Genomic DNA, 13,111 nt, shown 5'->3' with positions numbered 1-13,111 from the left:
TCACCAGCTGACAAACAGACCCCAAAATTGCTCTAAGTGTGGGTATCTAAGGGTGGCCTGGCATAGTTTTTCTGCTCCTTGAGCTGCACTAATTTTATCATTTGACCTCTGGGGCCCTACCCCACAGGTCAGGAATGCATTACCTTCAGATAGTTGTAGCAGTCCTCTCCTCTCTGTCCTTCCCTCTGACATTCCCCATTTGTCCCATATATGTCTCAGATGCTTATGAAGCAGCTGCTGAACTTCCACAGATTGCAGCTTGGTGTTTCACAGAAAACCCAACTTCATATTTCTCCCTTAATACACCTGGGCATGACCTACCACTGCACAGCCTGTGCTTTATGAACAGCAGTCACAAGTCAAGCTGTCCCATTCGTGATCACAGGTCAACTGGAATATGGCAGGAAGTTTGTACTGTTACTTACAGCATTGCATTTCGCATTCTCTGCCACCCTGGTTATCACGAAACCTCCTCTTTATTATTTGAATTAATCCATGAGAGGATTTTTCATTTATATGCTAGTAGAGCTTTTGCCCAAGGCTGTTTTGCAGCTTCCCATTGCAACAGGGTGAATCACATGTCAACAACCTGAGTTCCTCAACGCCAGGTTCCCTCAGTATCAGTAACTTTGGAAACAAGTGATTAAAGAGGCTATACTGACTATTTAAGGTGGGATTCACCTCACCTACCTCCAGCCGTTCAGAAGTCAGGTGTCAAATATGACCTGGACATTCAGGCTTCACCAGAAGAGCCCAGTACAAAGGTGCTTAGTCACTACCTGCAGTTGCCATGCTTGCTTTTTCCTCCCTTCAGTACACAGGCAACCGGCTTTGACTAGAAGTCTAACTTTTAGATGACTTAATTTAGGTGAGGTCAAGCCTATCCTAAGTGTGTGCCTTGTTTTTCACATGTTTGCCTCAAAAGGAACAGTGCTTCATAGCAAAAAGCAATTTTAACTTTGAACTAATTTAGGAAATTCAATTCCAGTGCCAGCTTTGAGTAAAAGGTACCTTTGGCTGCCTCTGAGTTGAGCTTCAAGAACAGCTATTTCATATGGGGAAGGCCTGCGTCAGGAGAGTAGAGTTAGCTGTTAGGCAACAAGCAACTCTTGGTCACCTTCCTCAAGGATGATGGAGGTTTCTCCACTCCCCCCCCGCCATTTACTTTTGTCTTAAAACCAAAGATGCAATGTGACACACGTAAATGAAAACTGGTTCTCATGCAAAAACCTCACATCCATTTGCTTCCATACATTGCAGAAACAAGACCTGGAGCTGATAACCTTTGTGGGGCACAATTACAAAGAAATTGTAGCTAATGTTCTCATTCCTCTGTTGTGGTGCTACACCTCTTCTAGGCCCTTCAATCAAGGACACAGATAGGCTGTAGCAGAAGAAATAGAAAATGTGTGCACTTTTGTGTGTACACTTATTTTTCTCTAAACTATTTATAATGACCATTTTTACAGAAAAGAAAGGCAGATTCTAAAAAGTTTTTTACAGAAGTGCAAGTGCTTGTGCTAAGCAAAGCATCGGCCAAAGCATGGGAGAGGCTTGTGACTATCCTTTCCCCATTGCTGTAGTTGATCTAATTTTGGTTTCAGAGAAGTCATTCTTGTTCCATCAAAAAGTTTCAATACAATGAAGGTGAGAAATGAAATTCACAGCAAACCTTTCCCTTGCATGATGTGACAAATTAAATGTGTTTATTTAATTATAAAAGGAATCAGAAAAAGTAGGCATAAAATGAAACCTAAGAAATCAAATTTTCGCAAGGATGGAACACTGCAGGTAAGATGATCAGACTGTCTTAACTTGTTTTCCTTGTAACACTAGCTTTTCATATTGATTCCTCTGTGCGTACAAGAAAAGTATGTAATGAGACTGCTGGAAGTGATTGGGTTTGTGTCTAGTTTCTGTCAGTCAAGGTCCTTGTACAACACTCATTGCCACAGTCAGACTGGCTGTGATTTCATACTTATGCAGGTCTCTAACAGGAAGCATCATGCTTTGTCATCGTATTAACCTCACATCCTTTCATAAGCACTGCTTTTAATCATTTGGGAGGACTTTCAATACAAATGTATGTTTGACTAATAATGCTTGCATAATGTATTAGAAAACTTGATGACTGAGCTTCCTAGAGGCATTCTGAACACTTGTAGATGCCCATTAGACAAAAAAAAAAAAAAGAAGAAAAAAATAAACCGAACCAAAAAAAAAACCCAGAAAATGTGCAGAAGCATTCCATTAAATTCCAGTAATCTGCTAGTAATGCCCAGCTAGCTGGTGGTTTGAATAAAGTTGCTCAGAAATCTGAATGGTTTTTTGCATCAGGAAATGACAGTTCTGAACTGGGGAAAACAAAAATGGAGAATTAAAATCTCCTAAAACATGAAACTATTTTAGTTTGTTGGAATGTTTCACAATTTTTCAAGGTCAAATGTTCGAATCTCATTTAAATTTGTTAAGAGGCATACTGTATTAAACGTAAAGCCCTGAAATAAGTAAAGTATTTCAAATGTAAAAGTGATACACTGTGTTTTAAGGACCACAGAAATGTTGCTCATCAAATTTCTTCCTTCTTTCATTTTGTTTGAAGTAGAACACTGCAATGAAAACAAACACGTATGCAGAAATCACAATGCAACAGCATTTTTCAGGGAAAAAATATTCCTTCAGCAGAATTCTTAATATCTTCATACATAAATGTCTTCCTTCTAATGATCATTCCCCATCTGTTTTTTAGTGTTTTTTATTATGGACGCAATAGTACATGCAATTCAGGGTCTTTGCATGGAGACAATAGGTCTGTTAGGCTATTATGATCATCATTTTTAGATTAGGCTATTATGATCATCATTTTTAGATTATTGCTGCAAGGGTAACTCTCATAGACGATCTCAGTCAGATCATCCATCAGGTTATTGCTATTTTTACGCTTCTATAAGCCCCCAGGTGGGAACAGTTTGGTATCTCAGCACGCTCTGCTCATTCACAAGACCTGTAGATACGAGTGTTCACACCTTACAACAGATGTACTCTTTGGACAAGTAATGTGGGTGGGAAATTTCAGAAATCATGGAGGGGTGGAGCTCTGACTCAATGGAATAAAACACCCGTTCAGCAACTTCCGACAGTCTTCAAGGCTGTAAATATGTTTCAGGAGGCACTGGCAACTGTGGAGCCTAACACTTAGGTGCCATTCGCAGCACCTGCTTTTAATGCAGCAGCGATCTCAATGGCATCAACCTCTGCCTTCCCTCAGGTAAGTGGAAAACGCAACAAGCCTGGCAGGAGTCTCCGAGTATTTGGTTTAGATTTGTCCCCAGACTATAAACAGGTCAAGTCTGCTCTTACTTGTAGGACATAAATCTCCAAGAAAACAGGATTGCCCTTCCTTGGCTATTTGCAGCTATGAGGACCTGGAGCCAATAACTTTCCATATAGGACAGAAATAGCTGTCACTTTCCTGGCACATTCATTTTATCCACCATAAAAAACGAGGAGGTGCGAATTGCCCATTCCACGTTGCAATTCCACTTTGGGGAGTTGAAATAAGAAGCAAAATTTGTCTTTACTCTCTTTTTCATCCCTTGTTTTCTCTCCCTCAACAGCATCCAAACAGCAAATCAAGCCCCTTGGAAAAGGAAGAAAGAAAATGGACGATGCACTACATAGCCCCGGGCAACATTGATGATAAGGTACCAACTTCAGCAAACTAAAAATAGATGGGACTAAACCAATATTTTTTTGAGAAGGATAGGATATTTTTTTTTCCAAATTTGATTACTAAAGATTCACGTGCTTATTTAGAAATAGAAACATTTCATGAAAGAAAATTTTCTTTAGGTGAAACATCTGCATTCCATTATTTTTTTTATTCCATTCCTTTATTTACACAAAGTGTGTTATTTTCATTCCTTAGAGAAATTCGTTGGGGAAAATGTTCTCAATTTACTGTTAAAATGGGACTGACTTTGGCTGCCTTCTAATGCTATCTATGTCTATGGACTTTAAACGAGTTTTAGCACAGCATGAACAGCAGACATTGCCAGTGGTGGAAAGTCAGAGCATGGCTGTTTGTGATCCTTTGGGTTTTGGTCATTAATGCCAGTTTCCAGAACAAATGCCCACTTTGATCACTGTGCAACTCATCACAACAGAAGAACAACAGCTCCAGCAACTTTTGCAGGGCCTATGACAGAGACACATTTGCATCAAACATGTACCAGCCGTATCAGTGGTGATTTTTGTCTCCCCTCTCAGTTAGCTTGCAGCTGACTACACTTTGTGTTAAATTGCTTCAAAGTAAAACTGTGTGGCTCCAAAAAAAAAGCTAGCTAACTTTTGATGATGCCTTAAAAGACATGTGGTTCAAGTGTCTATAGCTCATAAGAAACCTGTATGCTTAATTTCTCGTTTGTACAATCAGACTTCAAACCAACAGAAAACTACAAACATCATTTTGCTCATGTATGTCACAACCTCATCAAACTGACTGATCCAACTGATATCTCGTTAGTAGCATTCTGGCAGCTCCTACAGATGGAAATTAGTGTACAAAAAGGGTGACAAACTATCAGTGGCGTGTGAAACTCAATGTAAATGGCAAAGTGGCACAACAGAAACTGACATGGCACTTAGGAGTTCATAATTTGCTCTGTGTCTGTGTTTGCTAAAGCTCAGCAAGGGAATGTACTAAAGCAGGAAAAGCAACTATTGCGGAGTGCAATGACATGATTTCCATAGCATTTTTGTAATAATTTACTGTACTTATGCTGAAGTTGTATTTTTGGTTTAGAATATCTGTGGCTAAAAGCATCCAACCCTTCTTTACCACTAAGGTAGTTACACGTATACAAAGATTGTTAGAATGCAACATATGTTTTTGAAGGTGCATAAAGTAATATTACAAAAATCCTGTGACCATAAACCCCTGCATATAGGGGCTATGGGAACATTTGCACAGCTTTAATTTGTTGATCTTGTCGTAATTTCTCTTTATCAAATGAACTTCCAAAAGTTCTGTTTGGTATCCACAGGTGTTTACCAACCAAGATATTCTCAGACACTCTTTTTTTGCCTCCTGGCTTTTGGATACATCTTCTCTCCTCTGTAATAAAGCTTGGCAGAAAGCTGGCATTAAAGGCACAGACTTGTGCAAGCTGGCCAATTTCTGTCTTTTACTGGCATTGGGTTTCTTGGGCAGCTGTCGGTTATTCCCTTAATTTTTACAAGCCTTAACTTGCCATCTGCAACAGGAGGATAATCATTAGTAGAGAGGTGTTATAAAGGAGAACAAGCTTACAGCAGATCTTGAGTCCCAGAACAAGTAAAGAAGTGCAAAGCTTGCTTTCATGCTAATGCTCAAATATTTGCCCAAGTACTTGCCTCAGTTTGAGGGGCCTTTATGTAGCTGTGTGATAAACTGAATAGCTACCAGATTGAGTTTAGAAAAACATGCCCAGGGGCTGAGCATGGAATTTAGCTGTGTTGCCTACCTACAGTGCAAGGCCAAATATGCCCCACTGTTAGATTTTCAGGAAAATGTAACAACCTTGTGAAACCTTTTTTGTATTTTGAAACTGATAGGAGCATCAAGAGAGTGTCTTTTTAGCTGTTTCAGAGAGTCTTGAGTTGACAGTGTGCCTTCTAGCACTTTACACATGAATACAGGAAAGACGAAACATGCTAAAGGAAGATACACAGCTGTGAGTAAGGTAGCCCATAATTACAGTAAACCTAGAAAATTTATCACTGGATATTATTTGTTAGTGCATTGTCTTACACAGAATAATTGTTAATTCCAAACATGAAGAAAACAATGGTATTTTCCCTGGCAAATCATCAGCTTAAAAAAACAGTTGTTGGCTCACCATCTGTGAATGCACTGAAAACTTTTCTACAGTCATGCAAAGAGCAAGAAATCGGGAAGCATAATCTCAACCCAAGATTAGTAGTATTAACGTAGGGTGGGGAGGCTCACCGAAGTTTTCTGCTGGACACAAAATCAGAAACCAGAGAAGAACTAGGAGAATTTTGAAGAGTTTTCGATTTATGTAAGTGATAAAGTGAGGCACATTCCTTAATGGTTTCCCGCAAAACTAGAAAAAGTCATGACATTACCAAGCGCCCTGTCACCCTTCCCTCTTAAAAAACATGTTTGGGATTGAAGTGTGTCATGCAAGGTTACTTTTTGCAGGGGTAACAATGAGCCTTTCAGGAAGGCTGCTCAGTCTGACCACCATGCTGTCACTGCAGGCGTAAAAGCTGAGTTCAGGGTACACAGATATATCTTTGTTAGAGGGGGCTGCAAGCAGATTTTCCCATCTGTGTGCTGTGGATTCTCAAATTTTGGTAATACTTTCTTTATTCTAGGTGTCAGAATTTGCTCATGGCTTAATACAGAATGCAAACTTTGTACTCAAAATGACCGTTTATGATAATTAGTCACTCACAAATAGTTGATTACATTACCAACTCCCTGAACTAAACATTTTTTTAATGTAACACAAATGATAATCATCAGCAACAACACACTTGCTTTTTAGTTTATTAGCATTGTTCAATGTCTTGTTGCAATGAAATGATAACTAGAGGGAAAAGATGATCAGTTGCATGACTTCCATCGATGGCACCAGGGACTTCAGCTTCAGTTATAAGAAGATGTTATTTTGCTCTTTGAATTTTCTGGAGTAATTTTCATGTCTGGTGTTTGGCCATCAAAAAAGTATTATATGAAGTAATTTTTCATCAACTGCCTTCTCTAGGGAGGATAAGTCTCCTTTTCATTTGTGTCGGAGATTTACTTCATATTTAATAGTTCATTTCATAGTTAGCAGTTCTTTTCAAAGGCAGTGGTGTCTCAAATTGTGATGATGATGATCACTGAATATTGTTCTTCTTTTGACACCCTAAGGAGGGGATGAAAATGTTTTCTAGAACAGATTTTTTTTTTCTGAAGGACTTTGATTTGGGTGACATGGCCATCTGAGTGTTATACTGAGAGAAAGCGAGATGGGTTCAGAGTACAAACTGGTAAAACTGGCAAAAATGTTGAGAATACAGAGATAAAACTAGCATTTTCATTATTCCTTCAAATTTAAAGTAATCGTTGTTCTTGGGGGCAGGCTAATACCAGAAAGGATTTTGCTAATAAACCATGCTGACCCAAAGAACAGACCCAGGGACTAAGGCTCAGGCTGAGGGAAGCTCAGCCATGACTCGCCTGGCTGCATGTTCTCTGCCACCAAACACGCTTACTGAATGCATCTCTCAGGGTCACATCACTAGCACTTTCCTCTGTTGTTAACTCCTTGAGTCTCTTTTTCCATTCTCTCTCTTGTGGACTTTATTCCAAGACTGAATGCTCGGTGTGCTTTGGCTGACAGAGCCTCTATCTTGCTGCCTCACAGGACTCAGATTTCTCACGCAACACGGTGAGATTTTCTCCTGGTACGTGGAGTTTCAATGCACAGCTCACTGGCTTTTCTCTTACAGAGTCCCTGCTCAGAGCTCTCCTCCTGGAGGTGAGAAATAATTCTGGCTTCTCATTCAGTCAAATTTCTAATCTGTACATTATGGCTGATGAGGTACTCTGCCCTATTGTTCCCTTGGCGAGCTCTTAAAATTTAAGCAAAGTCCTGCTCTTTGCATCAAACCATCTTCCTGTGACAGCAAATATCCCCATCCACTTTCTTACCATGATTCCACATGAAATTAGATGTTTGCATGCTTGCATAATCTTTGACACTATCTAATCTGTGTAGTGTCTTGCTGTTCTTCACAGAAACATTGGGTATGTTCTATTGTTTTGTTTTTTGGGTTTTTTTTTCCTTCCTGAAATAGCCCTCCCATACTCTAAGTCTCTTATCAGTTTGTCTTCATTTGCATGCAAAGTATGAGGTTCTTGTGATGCATTCTTCAGGTAACCTCTGCTCTTGTCTGCTGCAATGGCGCTCGGGAATGAGCGCAGAACCAGTGCTTGGTGTAAATGTGTCTTTGCAGAACCCACACTTGTTTCTGATTCTGTCATTCTACTTCTTAAAAAGTCATGGTAGTTCATACATGTCTCTGACGATCTTTAAAAACTTGTGTTCCAAAATGTTGGCTGAAGGAATTGTGCCATTAACGAAGGCTAAGAGCGTACCAACACTCAATACAATTCCTTTAACTCTTTCCTTTATTTCTCCTGAAATATGTCTGTTGAATTTTTTTATGTATTTCTCTAATTAGAGTACTATTTTTGAGAAAGTTGTAGAAACAAATGGACAAACCCAATGAGTCTTTGTTCTTTAAGAATAAAGCAGGTTGAGGTAAGAAGACACTGAGTTATTCCTTGCTGATGAAAAAGGAGTGGTCTAACGGTAATGGTTGAAACAACGGTGTGGAGCTGGCTCAGCCTGGATTCTAATAATGTTGAGATCTTACCTCCCCTGTTTAGAACAAACAGCCCTATAAAATATCCTGTGCCCTACATACGACTTTAAGCAACAGTGATTTATTTCCCATTTAGTTTTGAAACACACTCATCCAGAAACTAAGATCTTCTACTCCTTGTAGCCTGATAAAGAGAATGCATTTGTTCAGCACTTAACAGCCCTCTTGTTGTTTTGGGTATGATGCTTCTGTACATCACAGCAAAAAATATGAGCTTTGTAACTAGTCAACTTCTTGAGAATATTCTGACATTATGATTCCTGGTTATAAGCTTAAGCTCATAAGCAAAGCTTTATGTTTATTTTAGTCTCTGGCTAACTTTTATTTAATACACCTTTAAATTACCCAGCATTTTCTCAAAAATACATTCTTGCCATTTCATTGGATAACTTTGTAGCTTGAGAACTCCTGCAATTTTTCACAAGTTCCTTTTATGACCTTCATGTCCTTCATCCTCATAAAGATTGAAATTATTTGGGAGGTTAAGCTAAATTTTGTCATGATGAATTCCCCACGGTCCAATGCTTTACACACTTCAGCTGATGTAATGTCTTTTCTCACTAATTTCTTATACTTTGACCTTTTTAGCATTCTTTGACTTTTGTCACAGTAGCAGCAGCTGTGAATGTGCTTCGTCTTATTTCACTCGAGTTTCTCCCTGTTATTTTTATTGAAGTTTCTCAGAAAATAGATAACATCTCCTAATTCTCTCATCAACAACCATCAGCACTCATCCTTTTCACTTCAGATATTCTTTTCAAACTTTTGGTCTTTAGCTTTCACAACAGCTTCTTACTTTGGCCACCTTTTGTTGTTTTTGTTGTTTCATAAAGTGACTTTACTAAGAATTACTGATCTATTTGCCTTCTGCCATTATCTCAACTCCTCCTTGAGCTCTTCCTGAATATCAGTGACTGCTATTAGGGCCCCACATCACTGAACTGGCCACCTATTGCTTGGCTCCAGTACATACTGTGCCTTCAGTATTCTTTGGCTGAACATCTTCCTGCAAATCTTCAAGCGTCATCGTAATGAGTTTGGTCATTTTATAACTTCCACAGATCCCTGCTATTGGAACTGCAAACTAACACTTCCCTATTCCCATATCTACCTCATTTGAATGTTATAACATTTTGGGTTTATTGATGCTTTACTCAGAAGTCCTTAAAAAGATGTTTATTATTCCATAACCTGACTCACTCAAGGTCACTTTTTAATATATATGTTATGATGTTTATACCTTCCCCTCCTATTAGAGATAGCCAATTCAGAATCTGCTGATAACACCCTTGTATGTAGTCCGCCTTCAGGATGTGACAGACTTTGAAGGAGTATTGTCTTTCCTGTGCAGATCCTCGTCCTCTGGCATTCACTGCAGTCTTACTGTGGTAACCCAACTATCTAACCTGTTCCTATTATAATCATAATTCAGCTTGGGAATTTATTACTTGATACAGTCTTAAATTTCTGAAATTGCTCCTTTTGTTCTGTTTTTGTTCCTAAACTATGATGCAGATAGCCATCCCCAGTGCTGATTCACCCTTTTCATTGTGTCTCTTGCATACTACCATGGCGCAATTCTCTTTCCTTTCCATAAACTTCAGCTATTTTGACAAATTTTCCACAACTGTTTCCACAGTCAGGGAATCCAGACAGCCGTCTGTGCTGCAGCCATAGTAAGCTTTGCTCATTTTCTGCATCTTTCTGCTGATACCCTAGTTGCTCTAGCTGCTGCTGCTGGTCATGATGGACATGCTCTCTGAAGATGTAAAATCCCTAAAGCACATGTGATTGGCACAACTTTTACAGACCCAGTTGGTCAGACCTGGCATCTTCAACAAAGAATTGGAGATAGCCACCTTTGAGATGGATTGTAGTCAAAAACATGTACTTTGTTATACTACTCCACGCCTATCAATCAGAGAACTACATTTGGTAATGAAAACTTCTGTTCCCACAAAGCAAGCTAGGAGTGTTTGTCCAAAGCTGTGTATTGCCCTGGTGGCCTGAGACATTCCCTAAGCTGCTAATGCTAATCCTTAGACACCTCTCTATCACGAAAATGATTTTTCTAAAAACAAGTGGGGAAACCTAAAAAGATCCCTCTTCTTTTTTCAACCAAAATTGAGGCATTTCTGATTTGTGATTCACTGAATTTTGCGTTGTTGTAGTGGATGCTGATGACCACATGTATGATTTAATGTAGCTGGCTAACTGAACTTTCTCAGTTTATTTACCTCCTGTCTCCGCTTTCCTATTCATCCTTTCCTGCAACGCTTTTTGTTTGTATGCTTAGGTGGCTGCAGACTTTAGGGGCTGATGAAGTTTGTGGAGAAAGTGCATTTTGTTGCCTGTTGTATTTTTGCTGTGATGCCAACTGGAAGAGATGGTTTTAGCAGAACCTGGGTTCCTTTCAGTGTTTGGTTGTCATCACAATAAATACACGTATTCTAAACTTTAAAGCACTTCTCCTTTGTTATTTTTTTCAGCAGGAAGAAATGTCACCTTACTCCCTGCTCACTGTAAGAATCATAAAGTTGAGAAATGCTCATCAGGCAGATTTTTGTAAGTACCAGATTTTCTTACTGACATTATTACTGGATCAGCCCCTGCTTGTGCTGGCCGCTGCACAAATGCAAAACACAGAAATCATACCAGCTATGAAATCACAGTCAAAGCCGATTTCTGCCACAAAATATCTATTTACAATTTCAGAGGTTTTATGTTGCTTGGGGTTTTTTTTTTAAGAATCCAGCAACAGGTCAATGCCAGGTAGGGTGTTGACCAAATCTTTTAAGACTTTAATCAGTCAGACAAGTACAGACAAATTGGCTATTTCAGAGGTGTGAAAATATCCTAAAACCAGTTTTAATACCCAGATATTTATATACCTTGTCTATAACAAATACATAGAACACAGGGCTGAAATCTTCACACACCAGTCGCTCTTAATTCTTTGCTCTAAAGAGCCCCGTCACATCTCAGAAGTTCAGTGAGGTATACAGCATACATGTCCTGAGCAGCCACATTGTTATGGATGTTTCTGACTCTTTCCCCCTGCTGAAACACGTACAACTGAAATCTTTTGGGGAGTGTAGTGCATGATATGTTACAGCTTACATGCAAATTGTTCTGAAAGTGTGCAGTATTTGGCCAGCCCTTACCTGGTCCTCCACTTCCACAGAGGCTTTTCTCTGGACAGTTTTCTCCTACCGTTCCTACCTGTGCCTCATGAACTAAGCAGGTCAGTAATAACTACAGTTTTGCATATGCCTTTACCATACTGTTCTTCCTCCTTTTGCTGTGCATTTTCTTTCCTTTTTGGGAGGTTGTGCGGAAGTTCGCTAACACCACAGCCTCTCCACTGCCCAACATTTCACAGAACGTTACCTCACTCCTCTGTCTTCTCATTTTTTGATATTTTTACTACAGCTAGAGGATCCATCAAAGTGAAAAGTCATTCACAATTGCTATTTGTACAGACCAAGAGTCAATTCTTTTGCTATGATGCTCCAAAATGTGATAATTTTGGTGCAGTTACCAAAGTCTTCAGTAGAAATGGCTGTACATCATATGTCAAGGACTCTCAGACTGTCTTGATACACCTCCTGAAATTAGAAACTTAGACAATATCTGTGACAGGCACAACAGACAATGTCTGTGACAGGCACAACTTATCCAAAGAAGTAAGATGCTGCGCCCCACACTGCCAGTAAACCAGCAGCTCTCCTCCAGATTACTTTGGCCTGGAAATCCTAACACATTTTGCTTCAGAAGACTACTTTGGACTAGACTCCTCACTAGTGGACAGGCAGCTATAAAGGTCCATCTTTCTGTGAGGCAGCAAGTCATCAGACAGACTTTGAGGAAGGCTAAGGACATGGCAGGATACCTTCTTCTTTTCTCCAAGTGAGTACTACTTGACTTCCATTGGATAATTCAGATATGGCAACATTTTCACCCCAAACACTGCCATTTGTTTTTATCTTCACCTTCTGATGGAACAGTATTCTACCAAGAAAATTTCTCACTGCCTCTTTGTATTCTACCCATTTTGGTGTTTCAAGAACATGGATGTCACCATTGTCGACTTTCCAACCAAATGGAGAGAAGTATTCAGTTCACATGTTCTGTAATACTGGGTTGCAGACAACAGAAGCAATATCATAGCATAACAAAGAAGGTCAAATTAATTTTTATTGTTTTTCACAGCTATGAAACACTGCACATACGTGCAATACCTCACCTTGATTCCTTTGAAGTGCTGATTTAATTTCTTTTAGTATCACCTTTGATCTAGAATGGAAATTGAATGACAAGATAAGAACCATGATTCACCGGCTTAAGCAAACGCGTTGCACAAAGTAAAATGATGCTGCATTCTCAGAAAACAGTGTTACTGTTATTATCCTGAGGACACTGGGATTTCAGAAGAAGTCTTGCATAATGAGATACAGACATTTAGAAAATTCACATTAGCACCAAATTGTTCTTCTCTGGAGTAGGAATCAAGATGTGTGGGCTCAGTTTTTAGTTCTGTCAACAGACTTGTATAAGTTTAGGCAAGTCATTCAAAGACTCTGTGCCTCTGTTGCCCTATCTATAAAACATGGATAACAGAATATCTTCTCCACACATTTTCTCTCTCTCATCTATGTAGATGATATGC

The 13,111-nt window shown here is 39.3% G+C and overlaps 1 pseudogene; it reads left to right on the top strand.

The window, feature by feature from the left end:
- The first annotated feature begins 3,157 nt into the window (after positions 1 to 3,157).
- Positions 3,158 to 13,111, top strand: part of LOC104328177 (cytosolic phospholipase A2 epsilon-like) — a 36,269-nt pseudogene continuing 26,315 nt past the window's right edge.

Source organism: Opisthocomus hoazin, chromosome 7 (assembly GCF_030867145.1).
Source record: "Opisthocomus hoazin isolate bOpiHoa1 chromosome 7, bOpiHoa1.hap1, whole genome shotgun sequence".
Lineage (NCBI taxonomy): Eukaryota > Metazoa > Chordata > Aves > Opisthocomiformes > Opisthocomidae > Opisthocomus > Opisthocomus hoazin.
The sequence above is the reverse complement of the archived record's forward strand: the minus strand, read 5'-3'. Positions and strand labels throughout refer to the sequence as shown.